General features: G+C 56.4%; 1 protein-coding gene and 1 non-coding gene across 5 annotated transcripts in view; one reads left to right on the top strand and one right to left on the bottom strand.

Annotated features, from left to right (window-relative positions):
* Nucleotides 1-13,455, bottom strand: part of MPPED1 (metallophosphoesterase domain containing 1) — an 83,298-nt gene that overhangs the window by 15,878 nt on the left and 53,965 nt on the right. The gene's annotated exons all lie outside the window — the stretch shown is intronic.
* Nucleotides 6,397-6,468, top strand: TRNAC-GCA. The gene has a single exon. It is a non-coding gene; the product is annotated as a tRNA-Cys (tRNA).

A 13,455-nucleotide genomic window follows, 5' to 3' on the forward strand; every position in this document is an offset into this window, starting at 1 on the left:
CCACACTCACACCTTAGCTCAGTCAGTCCCCAGGACCGAGCTCTCGGGAGGCCCCCACTTGAGAGGTGGGGAGACAATGCCACAGAGAGGCCAAGCGGTGTGTCTGAGCACACACAGGAGGCCAGAGGGCCTGGACCAGGGCTGCTGGCTCCTGCATCCGGTGCCCAGTGGGCCACTGACCCAGACAGGATCCCCCTGGGCGCCTTCTTGCATGACGACTGTCTGCCTGTCCCTCTGAACAACTCTTGAGTGTCCCCTGTCTGCTCCCCTTCTCTGAGCCTGGCTGCAGAGAGAAGACACGCCTCTCATACACCCTGTGACTTCTACTCCTGAACCTTTCATGGCTCCCCATCACCTCCAGGGCAAGCCTGGACTGAGTGGCCTGGCACACAGGGCCCCTGGGCTCTGCCCCAGCCTACCTTCTGGACCGTCTGGCTCAGACTCCTCAGTGAGCTCACCACCCACCAGCCACAAAGATCCTCTGCTTCCTGAACCCAGCCCAGCCTCTCCCCACCTCTGGGTTTTGGCTCGTACTGGTCCAGCCATCTGAAACGCCCTTCCCAGCCTCTCCTTGGAACCCATGACCCGTGATTTATTAAGACCTGAGTCAAAGGCCACCTCCTCCAGGAAGCTTCCCCTGATCACCTCCATCTCCGAGCACAGGAGCCCTTCCTGCTCTGAGCGCCCTTGCACTGGTTCCTTCTGAGCAGGCCCAGGCCAACCACCCCTGAGTCCTTCCTGCCCCAAAAGATGGCTGGGTCTAGGCGGATGTCAGGGAGGGCGTGCACCAGGTATGCATGAATGAATGATGGAACGAACTGACAGGGGCTCTACCTGGCAGACAGGCAGGTGGGAAGAACTTAGCATGAACCCTCTCCTCCCCGCATCCTCCTGACAGGATCCTCCCCAGAGCCCCTGGAAGTCCTGAAGCCCTGAGACCCCCTACCAGGACCAGAAACAGAACTCTCACCATCTGCTGAGCTTCCCATTCTCCTTCCCACTGCCACAACCTGCCTGGGGGAACTGCGTGCCCATTTCACAGAGGGGGCCTCAGAGGCGATGCTCACATCTTTGGCTTCTCCCGACTCCCCTCCCTCGGGGGACCGTCCCTGCCTCCCCAGGCAGCCTGTTCCCCAGGTGAGGGCCTGGGCGGCTGCCCTGCAGATGGAAGGGTAGAGCCTCTCACAGTGCCCACTCCCGCAGGAAGGTGGGCTTCCACTTCCGCCTCTCCTTCTATGGGAGGAAGGCTGCAGGGACCGGCAGGGACCTTTCACCGCAGAGGCCGCCCCTGAGCTCAGACAAGCCTGACAAGACAAGACAAGCTCAAGCAAGACGGGTGGAACAGGTCCACTCCAGGCCCACCATGCATCCTGATCCCTGTCTACCCTTCCTGCCCCAGCACCCTGTCCCCCAAAGGCCCGGTTTTCTGGGGCCACTTCCGGGGAGCCGGCCACGGCCCCTGCCTCTCAGGTGAGGATGACACCTGTCACTGGTCCACGTGTATCCCGGGACCCTCTCGGCACCCCAGCGAGCCTGTGCTCCATCTGCAGCAAGGGGAAACTGAGGCTCAGAGGGGGTGACGTGCCCGGGTCTCCTGAGCCAGTTCCAGCTGACTCCTCAATCCACAGGTTTCCCGGTCTCCTGGGGAGGTCCCGGCTCTGAGGGAGACAGGCATGCCTGGCTCCTTCTCTGCATCTCCCAGGCTGGCGAGTTGAGGGGGCCTGGGGGAGACACTGCCACCCACCCTGCGGCGGGGCCAGCGGGAGTGGGCCTGTCAGTCACACTCCGCGCCTGACGCCCATTTACAGCAAGTCAGCAGCGAGGTGAGTGAACCCAAAATGGGGTCCTTTGTCATTGCTAATTAATTTTCCCCACCCTTCCACACTCAGAGTCATTCATCTCCTGTCTGGCTGGGACTCTGCGGCGGGAAGAAGGCAGACGACGCGTTCAAACATTAATCTCATGTAGAAGAGTGTGCGTGTGTGTGTGTGTTGAGGGGCCCTTCTATAAAGAAAACAGTGTGAAATCAGGAAAGATAAGGACAGTCAAGGCAGAGCAGAAGGGAGTCCCGTGTGTGAGAGAAGAGAGTATCTGTGTGCAGGACTGCATGTGTGAGAAGACGGAATGCACGTGTGCGAGAGAAAGCGTATGGGAGAGGGAGAGAGTGTGTGCATGTGAGTGTCTTTACTGCACGTGTGGTGTGGGGGCCTCTGTGTGTTTGTGTATGGGTACATACATGTGTGCACATGAGTGAGAGAAAGCATATGGGAGACAGACAATGGGTACACGTGTGTGTCTGTACTGCATGTGTGGTGTGAGGGCCCTGTGTGTGTACAGAGGTGTGTGTGCATGTGTGGTGTGGGGGCCCTGTGTGTGTGTGTACGGCTGTGTATGTGTGTACATGTGTGTGTGCGTGTGTATTGCACGTGTGGTGTGAGGGCTCTGTGTGTGTACAGCTGTGTGTGTGCGCATATGTGCATGGTGGTGTGGGGACTCTGTGTGTGCGCATGTACGTGTGTATGTGTGTGTGGTGTGCATGTGTGTGCATGTGCAGTGTGGGGGCTCTGTGTGTGTGTGTTAGTGTGTGCATGTGTGTGCATGCACCCAGAGGCAGCACAGCATGGGGCCAGAAGGTGAGGAATTTCTTCCTCCAGCCAAACTTGTCGATCAGGACCTCCCTGGTGGCTCAGTGGCAAAGACTCTGCCTGTCAATGCAGGAGACACAGGTTTAATCCCTGAGTCAGGAAGACCCCACATGCCCCGGAGCAAGCAAGCCCCTGCATCACAGCTACTGAGCCTGTGCTCTAGAGCTCACAAGCCACATGCCACAACCACTGATCCGTGCACCCCAGAGCCCGTGCACCCTGCTCTCTGCAACCAGAGGAAAGCCCACGCAGCAACAAAGACCCAGCACAGCCAAATAAATAAAAATTATTCTAAAAAAACTCATCAACCGCCAGTGGTATATATGACAAGTGTAAGATCTGGCGGAGGAAGGAGAGGGAACTGATCACTGGTGGAGGACACTGCTCGTCCCTGGGGGACCCTCCCAAGTCCATCACGTTGCCATCACAGGACTGACCAAGGGGGCACTCGGGGCACCACAGCTCAGGTGGGGCTTGTGGTCAGCCTGAGAGGCAGGCTTCCCAGCTTCCCTTGAACAGACATGGGCTGTCCCAAACTTGATTTGGGCTCCAGGCAGGGGAGAGAGGGGTGAACCAAGATTCTGCGATGCTCCAACCAGCAGCTCCGGGGGCCTCACTCGGGGCACCAGGCAGGGCCCTGGGACAGGGCTCTGAAGCACCACTGACGGGACCAGGACCCTGGGACCCCGAAGGCCAGCCCCGGCTGGTTCAGCAGCCCAACAGGGGCTGCGGGAAGGATGTGCCAGGGGACAGGCTGGGAAACCACAGCTGATGAAGCAGGTCAAGGCTGGTGACCCCCGGAGCCACCCAAGTCCAGTTCCTGCCTATGGCTGAGATCCTGGACCTGTCACTTGACTCCCCCATGCCTCGCCTCACCCTCCCCCCCAAAACAGGGATAAGAACAGTCCTGCCTTGTCCTGTGGGCAGTGCCTGGCAGAGTGAGGGGGCTGTGGAGCAGCTCTTGGGAAGTCTGCGGAATGAGGGTTGCAGGTACCGAAGGGGACTAAGAGCCTTGGCCTCTCTTGTCTCAACAGACCAAGCCCACGGCCCATGCTGAAACCATCTAGAAATGCAGGGTGGAGTGTAACAAGCATGGCTTAAATGCCCCAGGATCTCCAGCCTCTGAAGCCAGGAATGTGGGTCTTCATGGCCGTGCTGTGACCGCAAAGCTGGCCCTGAGAAGGCTTCTGGGAAAAGCAGATGCCCCCACCAGGGAGAGGATGCTTTCCCTGGACCCCTGACCCAGGATTCCGCAGGTGGTGAACCTGCAGGCCGCCAAAACTCTAGGCCAGGAAAGGACTGGAAAGCAGTCCCTGGCTGTGTGCACCCACAGGCTGTGGCAGACATCCTCTCTGTGGGGTACCCCCAAGTCAGGCTTCCCAGGACCCCCTGATAGAGCCTTGCAGAACATAAGCGTGCTCGTTCGCTCAGTTGCCCAGTCATGTCCGACTCTTTGTGACCCCATGGACTGTAGCCCAACCAGGCTCCTCTGTCCATGGGATTCTCCCGGCAAGAATACTGGAGTGGGTTGCCATGCCCTCCTCCAGGGTATCTTCCCAACCCAAGGATTGAACCCACATCTTCTGCATTGCAGGTGGATTCTTAACAGCTGAGCCACCTGGGAAGCCAGAACAAGAACAGGCAACCTCAAATTACAACACCCCAAACAGCTTGGAGAATTACTGCAAAGCCTGAAAAATCAGTATTTTTTTTAAGATTTAAAAGATTTTCTTAATAGCAAAAGAGCAAAGGGTTGTAGGTGGTTGGTATTTTTTTAAGATTTAAAAGATTTTCTTAATAGCAAAAGAGCAAAGGGTTGTAGGTGGTTGGAGTCGAGTCCCAGACCCAGCCACTCCTCACTCCGAGCCAGGAGGACCAAGGGTCAGGAGCCCAGCAAGGGGTGCAGCAGCCCACACTGGCCTCACTGCGGTCGCCCACTGGCCTCTGGCCCACAGGGGCAGTTCGGGCTGCCTCAGGTCCCCGCCCCACCCAGGATCCTGCCCCACTGACCCAGCCTTCCCAGGACTTTGGCCACATGCTGGTAAGAGGTGCTGAGAAGCAAGGGAAAAGTTAGGAGCTCATAATTTCATCCTCTATTCTTTTTTCTCTAAAAGATGTATTTCATCAAGTCTTTTAGAAAGCATTTTATTTTAGCGACTTCTCTGTCCTCAGTTCTGGGCAGGCCCAGCGGGACTCTCAGTTACTGTGGGACCTTCAGCCAGTCACTTCACCTCGTGGGCCTCAGTCTTCTCAGCTATATAATGGGGACAAGGGTCAGACCTCCTCCTGGTGGTGAAGGTTTGAGCTTCTGGAGCAGCTACAAGTATAGAGCCTCTGGTCAACTCAGTGGTATGAACAGTAACTATGTTATTGTCTCATCAGCACCTTCGGGGCACAGGTTTTACATTCCCTGGCAGCTGAGTTCCTGTCTGCCCACCCCACCCTGTACCGGGCCTGCTCCGTGCACACAGAGAAGCAGGAGCTCAGTCTGGAGTCCACCACCACCTCGCCCAGGGCCACACAGGCTGTAGGTAGACAAGCTCCCCCAGCCCCCGTTCTGGGCAGTCGAGGCCGTAACTGGAAAGATTTGGGGGAGGGGGGTGGGACTCCCGTGTGTGCCAAGCATCTTACGCCAAAGACCTGACTCCTAAGAACACCCCTGCACAAGGGGACTGCCCGCTGTCATTTCCCAGAAGCCAAGACCTAACCCGAGGTCACCGCTCATGCTGGCGGTTTGCAGAGCGCTGGACCCTCAGCCTCCAGCTGCCCCCAGGCCCTGCCCTGCCTGCAGGCGGCCAGGCCTCCAAGTCACCGAGCAGGATCCCAGCCCAGATGCCCAGCAGTGGCCCGGCCGCCACTTCTCAAAGTTTCCTGTCTCAGCTGGTTTAGATGCCTTCTTTCAAAATACCAGACGTAATTAGACCAGATGGACTAGCTGCGTGCCAACTTCACTCCCTCTCTCACTCCTTAAAAAAAAAAAAATCAAGGCCGTTTTCAGTTAAATGAGAACAAAAAATGCATCCAAAACCCATAAATGAATACGGTATGTATACGGAATTTTTTTTTTTCTAACACTTAGGATTTTGTAACAGCTGAGCTCTTCCTCTTCTTCTGCGCTTGGTTCCCGCTCCCTTCCTCTCAGCTGCTCTGGGCCAAGGCTCAGCGCCCAGTGCCCAGTCTGCATCTGAGGAGACCAGAGATGACTTCTAGAAAGTCACGGTGCCCTGGGAGGGTGGCCGCACAAGCCTGTGGCTCCCAGGGAGACCTTCATCCCTCCCATACTGGGCTGGACAGAGGATGTGGTGATATGACACCACCCCGCCCCCAGGAGACAGGTCCCTGCTTTCCTGAAGCTTCGACTATTCTGGTCAGGAAAAGAGACTTGAAAGAAATCGGTTGCCAGGGTAATTAAGACAGTGTGGTCCTGGAGCTAAGTGGACTGAAGGGGCAGGAGACAGCCCGGACACAGCTCCCCATGTGTCGGGTGAGAAGGGCAACATGGAGCAGCCGGGAAGAACAAATTCCATATGCGTGCCAGGCCACGCGGAAAATCCCCAAATGGGATCCCTACCTCACGTCATCAGTGCGATCACGGCCCGTGGAGCTAACACCTAAACAGAAAAGGCTAAACCGTGAAGATCTCAGATGATGTGGAAACACACTCATTACTTCAAGGGAGGGCTTTCTTAAATAGGACACAGAACGCACTAACCACAAAGAAAAACACAGACCTATGACTGCTTAGGCTGCTTCCCAGGTGGCTCAGATGGTAAAGCGTCTGCCTGCAATGCAGGAGGCCCAGGTTTGATCCCTGGGTCGGGAAGATGCCCTGGGGAAGGAAATGGCCACCCACTCCAGTACTCTTGCCTGGAAAATTCTATGGACGGAGGAGCCTGGTAGGTTACAGTGCATGGGGTCGCAAAGAGCAGACATGACTGAGCGACTTCACTTTGCACCAAAATGAAGACCTTCTGGTCATGGCAACCCACTCCTGCATTCTTGCCTGGAGAATCCCATGGGCAGAGGAGCCTGGCAGGCCATGGTCCATGGGGTCGCAGAGAGTCGGACACGACTGAAGCAACTAAACACACACGGTCATCGGAAGGTGCCACTAGGAGAGGGAAGAGGCAGGTCGTAGGGGAGGAAACGCCACGAGATGTTACGCGTGATGACGGGCTTGCCTGCCGAATAAAGATTCTCTGTGAATAAATACAAAAAGGGCAGACAACCCAATTACTTTTTTAAACGGGCAGAAGACCTGAGCCCATCACAAAAGAAGAAAGCTAAGTGGCCAAGATTCTCAGCCTCACAGGTCATCAAGGGAACGCAAATGAAGACCACATAGTGATACCAACCCAGCCGCCAGATGGGCACAACTTACAAGTCGCACAAAGTGCTTGCAGAGGGGCGAGACAAGTGACTGCTGCCTCTTGGCCTCCACTGAAGAGCTGTGCAGAGGCTCTCCTGACCACCCCATTCCTAGGTGTGTGTTGGGGGGCATCCTCATTCAAGAGTATATCTCTCTGTGCACCAAGATACATGTAGGATGTTCACAGTAATATTATTTATAATGGGCCTATTTGTAGAATGGATAAATAAGTCATGAAATATTCATATGGTGAAATCCTACACAGCAAGGAAAAAAGACCCAAGCACAGCTGCACATGATGGTCTGGAGGAATCTTAAAAATATAACATTGAGTCAAAAAAGCAGGCATGGTACAGCACATGAGCCCATTTTTACAACATTCAAAAAGCAAGCAGAACCCAGCTATCTCAGGATTAGGGTGGCCAGACGATCTCCCCATTAAATTTGAATTTCAGGCAAACAATATATAGTTTTTTTTTTTAGTGTAAGCACATTTTGGTGGTTCAGATGGTAAAGAATCTGCCTGCAATGCAGGAGACCTGGGTTCGTTTCCTGGGTCAGGAAGATCCCCTGGAGAAGGGCATGGCTACCCACTCCAGTATCCTTGCCTGGGAAATCCCACAGACAGAGGAGCCAGGTGGGCTACAGTCCACGGAGTCTCAAAGAGTCAGACATGACTGAGCAAAAACACTTCCATTTTTGACATTTAAAATATTGCAGAGGGCATACTCAGATTAAAAAATTATTGTCTCTCTGCCTCTGACCATCCTGGAAAGCGGGGTTGCTAATGGTGCCCTGTCGTGGGGGGAAGAGCCAGGCTGGATCCATTCTTGGGCCCCCTCCCCCGCAGGGGGCCAGGCACCCGATGGCCACTGTGGGCCTCCAAGTGTGTGTCGGACAAGAAGTGGAACCGCTCAAGTCTGACTCATTGGTCTCCCAAGCAGAGCATCTCCGGGTGGTCGTCCTTAAAGGAAAGGCCAGTCATGATAACTGTGGGTTTTCTGTCTGCTTCCTCCTCCCGGCTGACTTCGGTGAGTTCTCAATATCAAGGCCAGCCTGGTCCCACTCCTGACCTCCCAAGTCCAGCACCAAAAGGACCTCCCCGAGAGCTGGCTGGTGCATCCCTCCACCTACAGGGAATCATCAGCCTCAGGCAGAGAAATGGTGGCCCTCTAGGAAGGGGAGAGGTTGGGAGGACACCAGGCCCAACCACAGTGTATCTCTGCTTGCATGCCCCTTGTAGCAGGCAGCTCACCACTCAGCAAAGCCACACTGCCTCTCCTCTGGGCTCCCACCTGTGGGATAGATTTCCCACACTGATGAGAACCTGCCTCTTGTCCCTGATCTGCCTCCTCGGACAACACAGATTAGGTCTGCCCCTCAGCCCCGGGCAGCTTTGCCCACACACCCCAGATACCATCGGTATTAGGCTACTCAGGGCTACCAGTTTATTTGATCCCTGATCCCTGCCTGCTGGCATTATGATGCTGCTAAAGTCGCCTGTCTTCCACATGGTAGTCAATATGTTAAGGGCACAGGAAAAAGAAAAGGAAAACCCGAAACATCTGAATTTAATAATAATCACCGTCAGCTTTGCTGTCTGCCCCCTCCAAGCGGCCCTGTGCCCAGGTGGCTGGCACCGGGGGCGAGCTTACCCTGCCTCTCCCTCGACAGATAGTTGGGGGAGGGGGCGGCGCACAGACCCCCTGCCCTCGAATCAGGCAGAGTCAGCAGCCAGGCCACGAGGCTCTCTGGCCAGGAACCCCCTCTGAGGACTGCTCACTGCCCCCCACTATGCGCTTCACCCGGGGCAGCACAGAGAAGATGCTATGGCCCCCTCGCTCAGAAGGGAGACAGAGACTCAGAGAGACGCGACATGCTGAGGTCAGACGAGGAGAGTCGGGACAGTGGGGATGGCCCTGTGTGTCTGGGCCCACGGTACAAGCATGACTGAGCACCAGCCCGGCACACACGAGCACACAAGTGTCCCTTCCAGGCCTTGGATGTAACGTGCCAGGTCCCCAGGGGCTCAGGACACTGGCTACAGGCAGAAAGAGTACCGGGAGCCCAGGGGGAGGCCACCACCCGCCACGGCAGCCGCCAGCCCACCCAACAGCCCAGCCTCTGGCGTCTGCTCTCTCCCTGAGACCCTGGAAGCCACACTCCACCCCAGTGTGCCCACAGCCCTCTGTCTGGCCCTCGTCAGGGCTGTTCCCTCTGCCTGCCACACCCTTCCCGGGCCCCCAGAGCTGCCTGTATCTATAGCTCTCCCGTGGGGAGCCTTCCCCAACCCCAGCTCCTAGAGCTCCTCGCGACTTTTGTTGAATCAAGGAGTTGGTGGTTGACATGCCTCCCACGAGCATGAAAAGCCCGTGACTGCAGGAGCTGTGTGTGTCTGGCTCATGGCACACCCCCAGGGCAAACACCTGATCAATGAATGAACTGATCATGAGAACGTCACTCTGATCCCCAGATCTCAGTGTTCGCACGGGCCAACAAGGCAGGTGTGAGGTGCGTCCTGAGGCTGTTCAGAGAACCCAGGAACACACGAAGAGCACGTTGTTCCATGCCTGGTGCACAGTAGGTCTTCATAAAGGGGCCTCCAACATGGAGCAGACCGAGAGTCAGGAGAACCACCCACAGGGGGCCTGGGCAAGCTGCATCCTCACCTGGGCCTCTACCTGCCCTTGCATTAAATGAAGTGATTGCAAGCCTGGCCCTCCCCTGGGGGCTGCTGAAGTACTAGCAGGAACACAGCTCCCTCTGTCCTGGTCTCCACTGCAGCAGTAATAAACACAACCAACCTTCAAGGCCTCACTCTGGGCATAGCCTCCATCTGGACGGGTCCGCACAGACCTCACAGGCTCCCTATAAGCGAGTTAGGATTATTTTCCTAGACAGATGGACCAGAGAGGCTAAGGTACTTGCCCAGAGTCACACAGAGGAGAAGTGGTGATAAGCCGCAGTTTGAACAGCCCTTCCCTCACCACTCCACTGCCCAACCAAGACTGTAGCTGAGATGCCAGTGGGCATGGTGGCAGGGGCCCGCCTTCCCAGGCACGCAAGTCCCAGGTGGGTAAGGCGGCAGCGGGAAGTCAGGATTAACTCCACGATGCCGGAAAGCAGATGCAAGCAACTGGTTCACGCAAAGAAACTCAGGGAGACTTCCCCAGCACAGGAGCCCACATCTCGCCTGCTCCCAGCCCCATACAGGGCCCAAGGGAACCTGGGGTTGCTGCATGGAATGCCAGCTCTTGGCCTGCATCTTGGAATGCAGATGAGATGCCCTTTAGCCCTCTGTCTGCATCAAGGGCTATGAACCAACAGCAGCCCAAGAAGAGTCTGACAGGGCCCAGCACGTAACAGTGACTCCTTCCCACCTCCTCCGCCCACAGAAACACCAATTCAGTTCCGTTCAGTTGCTCAGTTGTGTCTGACTCTCTGTGACCCTGTGGACTGCAGCACGCCAGGCCTCCCTGTCCATCACCAACTCCCAGAGTTACTCAAACTCATGTCCATTGAGTTGGTGATGCCATTACAGAAACACCATGCCTCCTTCAAATACCCCCTCCCACAGGGAGCCCTCCTGGATCTCCCCAAGCCCCACGCGAGGTCCCTTCTCTGTCCTGCAGCCCCTCCCACTCCTGCAGCCTGGGGCTGGGCCCGCCAAGGCATGGGGTGGAGGTGTGCACCCAGCTAGGAAGAAAGGTAAGGGTCAAGGAAAAGATGCTCACCCCTTTCAGGCTCCGGGGGACCTGCAACTTAAGGTCCACAACTGCTGGTTCTGGGGTCACAAAAGGCAAAGCAGAGACCAGAGGAAGCTGGAGCATGCTGCAGCTGGACCCCAGCAAGGCCGACAGCAGCCTCATCCAGGCCTCAGCAGCTCTAGCACGTGGCCTCGAGCTGGCAGAGGGGCCACAGGGCTGGCCTGGCAGCCTGGCCAGGAGCCTGGGGAGCTGGCTGTCAAAGGGGTTCTTTGGAGCCCAGCTGTGGGGCTGCATTGAGCTGCTCTGGGTGGGACAGGAAGGACGCTGAGTGACGCCTGCTGCCCCCTGGCCCTGCCGTGCTCCATCCCACACTCAGGGCTCTAGGGAGGGGGCAGGAGGGGAAGGGGGTGCGGCTCCACACAGCAAAGAACAAGAATGGTGTCTCTGTTCATGGAAAGCTTGGTGCAGCCACTCGGCTCAGCTGAACCCTCCTGACAGCTTTACAACCACTCTCCGTGGAAGGTGCCCGTTATTCCCATTTTGCAGAGGCAAGAAGAGGTTAAGCGACTCGCCCAGGGTCACACAGCCCGTAGGAAGTGAGGCCAAGAGTTGAGCCCAGGCAGTTTGGTCCCAAAGCCATGCTGTTAACTTCTACGGAATACAAGTTTAAAAAAAAAAAAATGTTGTATGTTTGTGTATGGGTATGTGAGTGTGCAGGGGAGACAGGCTGTGGGAGACCACTGGGCAAAGAGATCCAGCCCAGAGTCCCCGGTCTGACACCTGACCCTCCGGACCCTTGACCCTCATCTCCCCGCCTCCCCACCTGCACCTCACACTCCGGTCCTCCCATCACCTCCAGGCCTCCATTCACCCCAGTTCCTCCTCCGACAACCACCTCCTTCTGCTTTTTAACCTAAACACACCTCCCCTTCTGGGCTGAGCTCTCATGGCCTGACTCGGCCACCTCCTCTCCCAGCCTTGGCCCCGAGCTCATCACACCTGAGTGCCATACCAGACCTTGTCTGGGATCCCACAGGCTCCCAGGAGGGTTTGTGGAGACCCTGTACATCATGAGGACTGGGGAGGTGACCGCAGGCACCTCTAGGGGCTCAAGGACAGCCCGGCATCTCACCCCTGCCCCTTGAGGGAGCCTTGGCAGGGTGGGACCATGTTCTAAACCCACCCGCAGCATCCAGGCAGCAGGGGTCACCTGCCGCATCAGTGGGGGCAGCCCAGGCTTCCTGGCTACTCTCAGTTGGCAGCTGCTCTCCCTGAAGTCTCTGCACCCGGACAGACCCCGTGTCCCCTGGATCGCCCATCAGCTCCCTAAGTGTGCTGCTCTGGCTGATGGCACAGCCTCAGGCCTTGTCACCCTCCATGCCTGGGAATGCCCCTCTCCTCCCATGTGGCTCTGGTCACACCATCCCCTCCAGGGACCCTTCCATGATCAAGCCACTCTTTCAAGCCCCTGAGGTCTCTCCTTCCTGTGTATCCTCCTCCCCCTGCCAGTACTTGGCGTCTTGTGGCCACTGCCAGCTGGGCCTCTAAGCGCCAGTCAGTCTGTCCACCTGTAGAATAGGGACAATAAAGGAGTCCTCACAGGGGTCAAGTATTAGAGACAGTTCTTATGAAGACTTAAGCCCAGGGCCCAGCTGACTGTAATCGCCCAGGGATGATTTGTTGTCATCATCATCATTATTGTAATCTTAACACCATCATCATCACCACCATCACCTTCACCATAAACATCACCTTCACCATCACCCCCACTGCCATTATCACCACCATCATCACCATCACCACCAGCACCAGCACCAGCACCATCGCCATCACCATCATCACCATAACCATCACCATCACCACCATCACCTTCACCATCACCACCACCACCACCATCACCTTCACCACCATCATCACCACCACCATCACCACCACCTCCATCATCACCACCACCATCACCACCACCTCCATCATCACCACCACCACACCATCACCATCACCTTCACCAGCACCACCACCATCACCTTCACCAGGACCATCACCATTACCTTCACCAGAACCAGCACCATCACCACCACCATCACCTTCACCATCACCATCACTGGGACCATCACCATCACCTTCACCATCACCACCACCATCATCACCACCATCACCATCACCTTCACCGGGACCATCACCACCACCTTCACCAGCACCATCACCATCACCACCACCACCATCACCTTCACCAGCACCATCACCATCACCACCACCATCACCTTCACCATCACCGTCACTGGGACCATCACCATCACCTTCACCATCACCACCACCATCATCACCACCATCACCATCACCTTCACCGGGACCATCACCACCACCTTCACCAGCACCATCATCATCACCACCACCACTACCACCACCACCACCTTCACCAGCACCAGCACCATCACCACCACCATCACCTTCACCATCACTGGGACCATCACCATCACCTTCACCATCACCACCACCATCATCACCACCATCACCATCACCTTCACCGGGACCATCACCACCACCTTCACCTTCACCATCACCATCACTGGGACCATCACCATCACCTTCACCATCACCATCACCACCACCACCATCACCACCACCATCATCACCACCATCATGTTCACCATCACCACCACCTCCAACATCACCACCACCACCACCACCATCACCTTCACCAGCACCATCACCATCATTACCACCATCACCATCA

Source organism: Bubalus bubalis, chromosome 4 (assembly GCF_019923935.1).
Source record: "Bubalus bubalis isolate 160015118507 breed Murrah chromosome 4, NDDB_SH_1, whole genome shotgun sequence".
NCBI classification, from domain to species: Eukaryota; Metazoa; Chordata; class Mammalia; order Artiodactyla; family Bovidae; genus Bubalus; species Bubalus bubalis.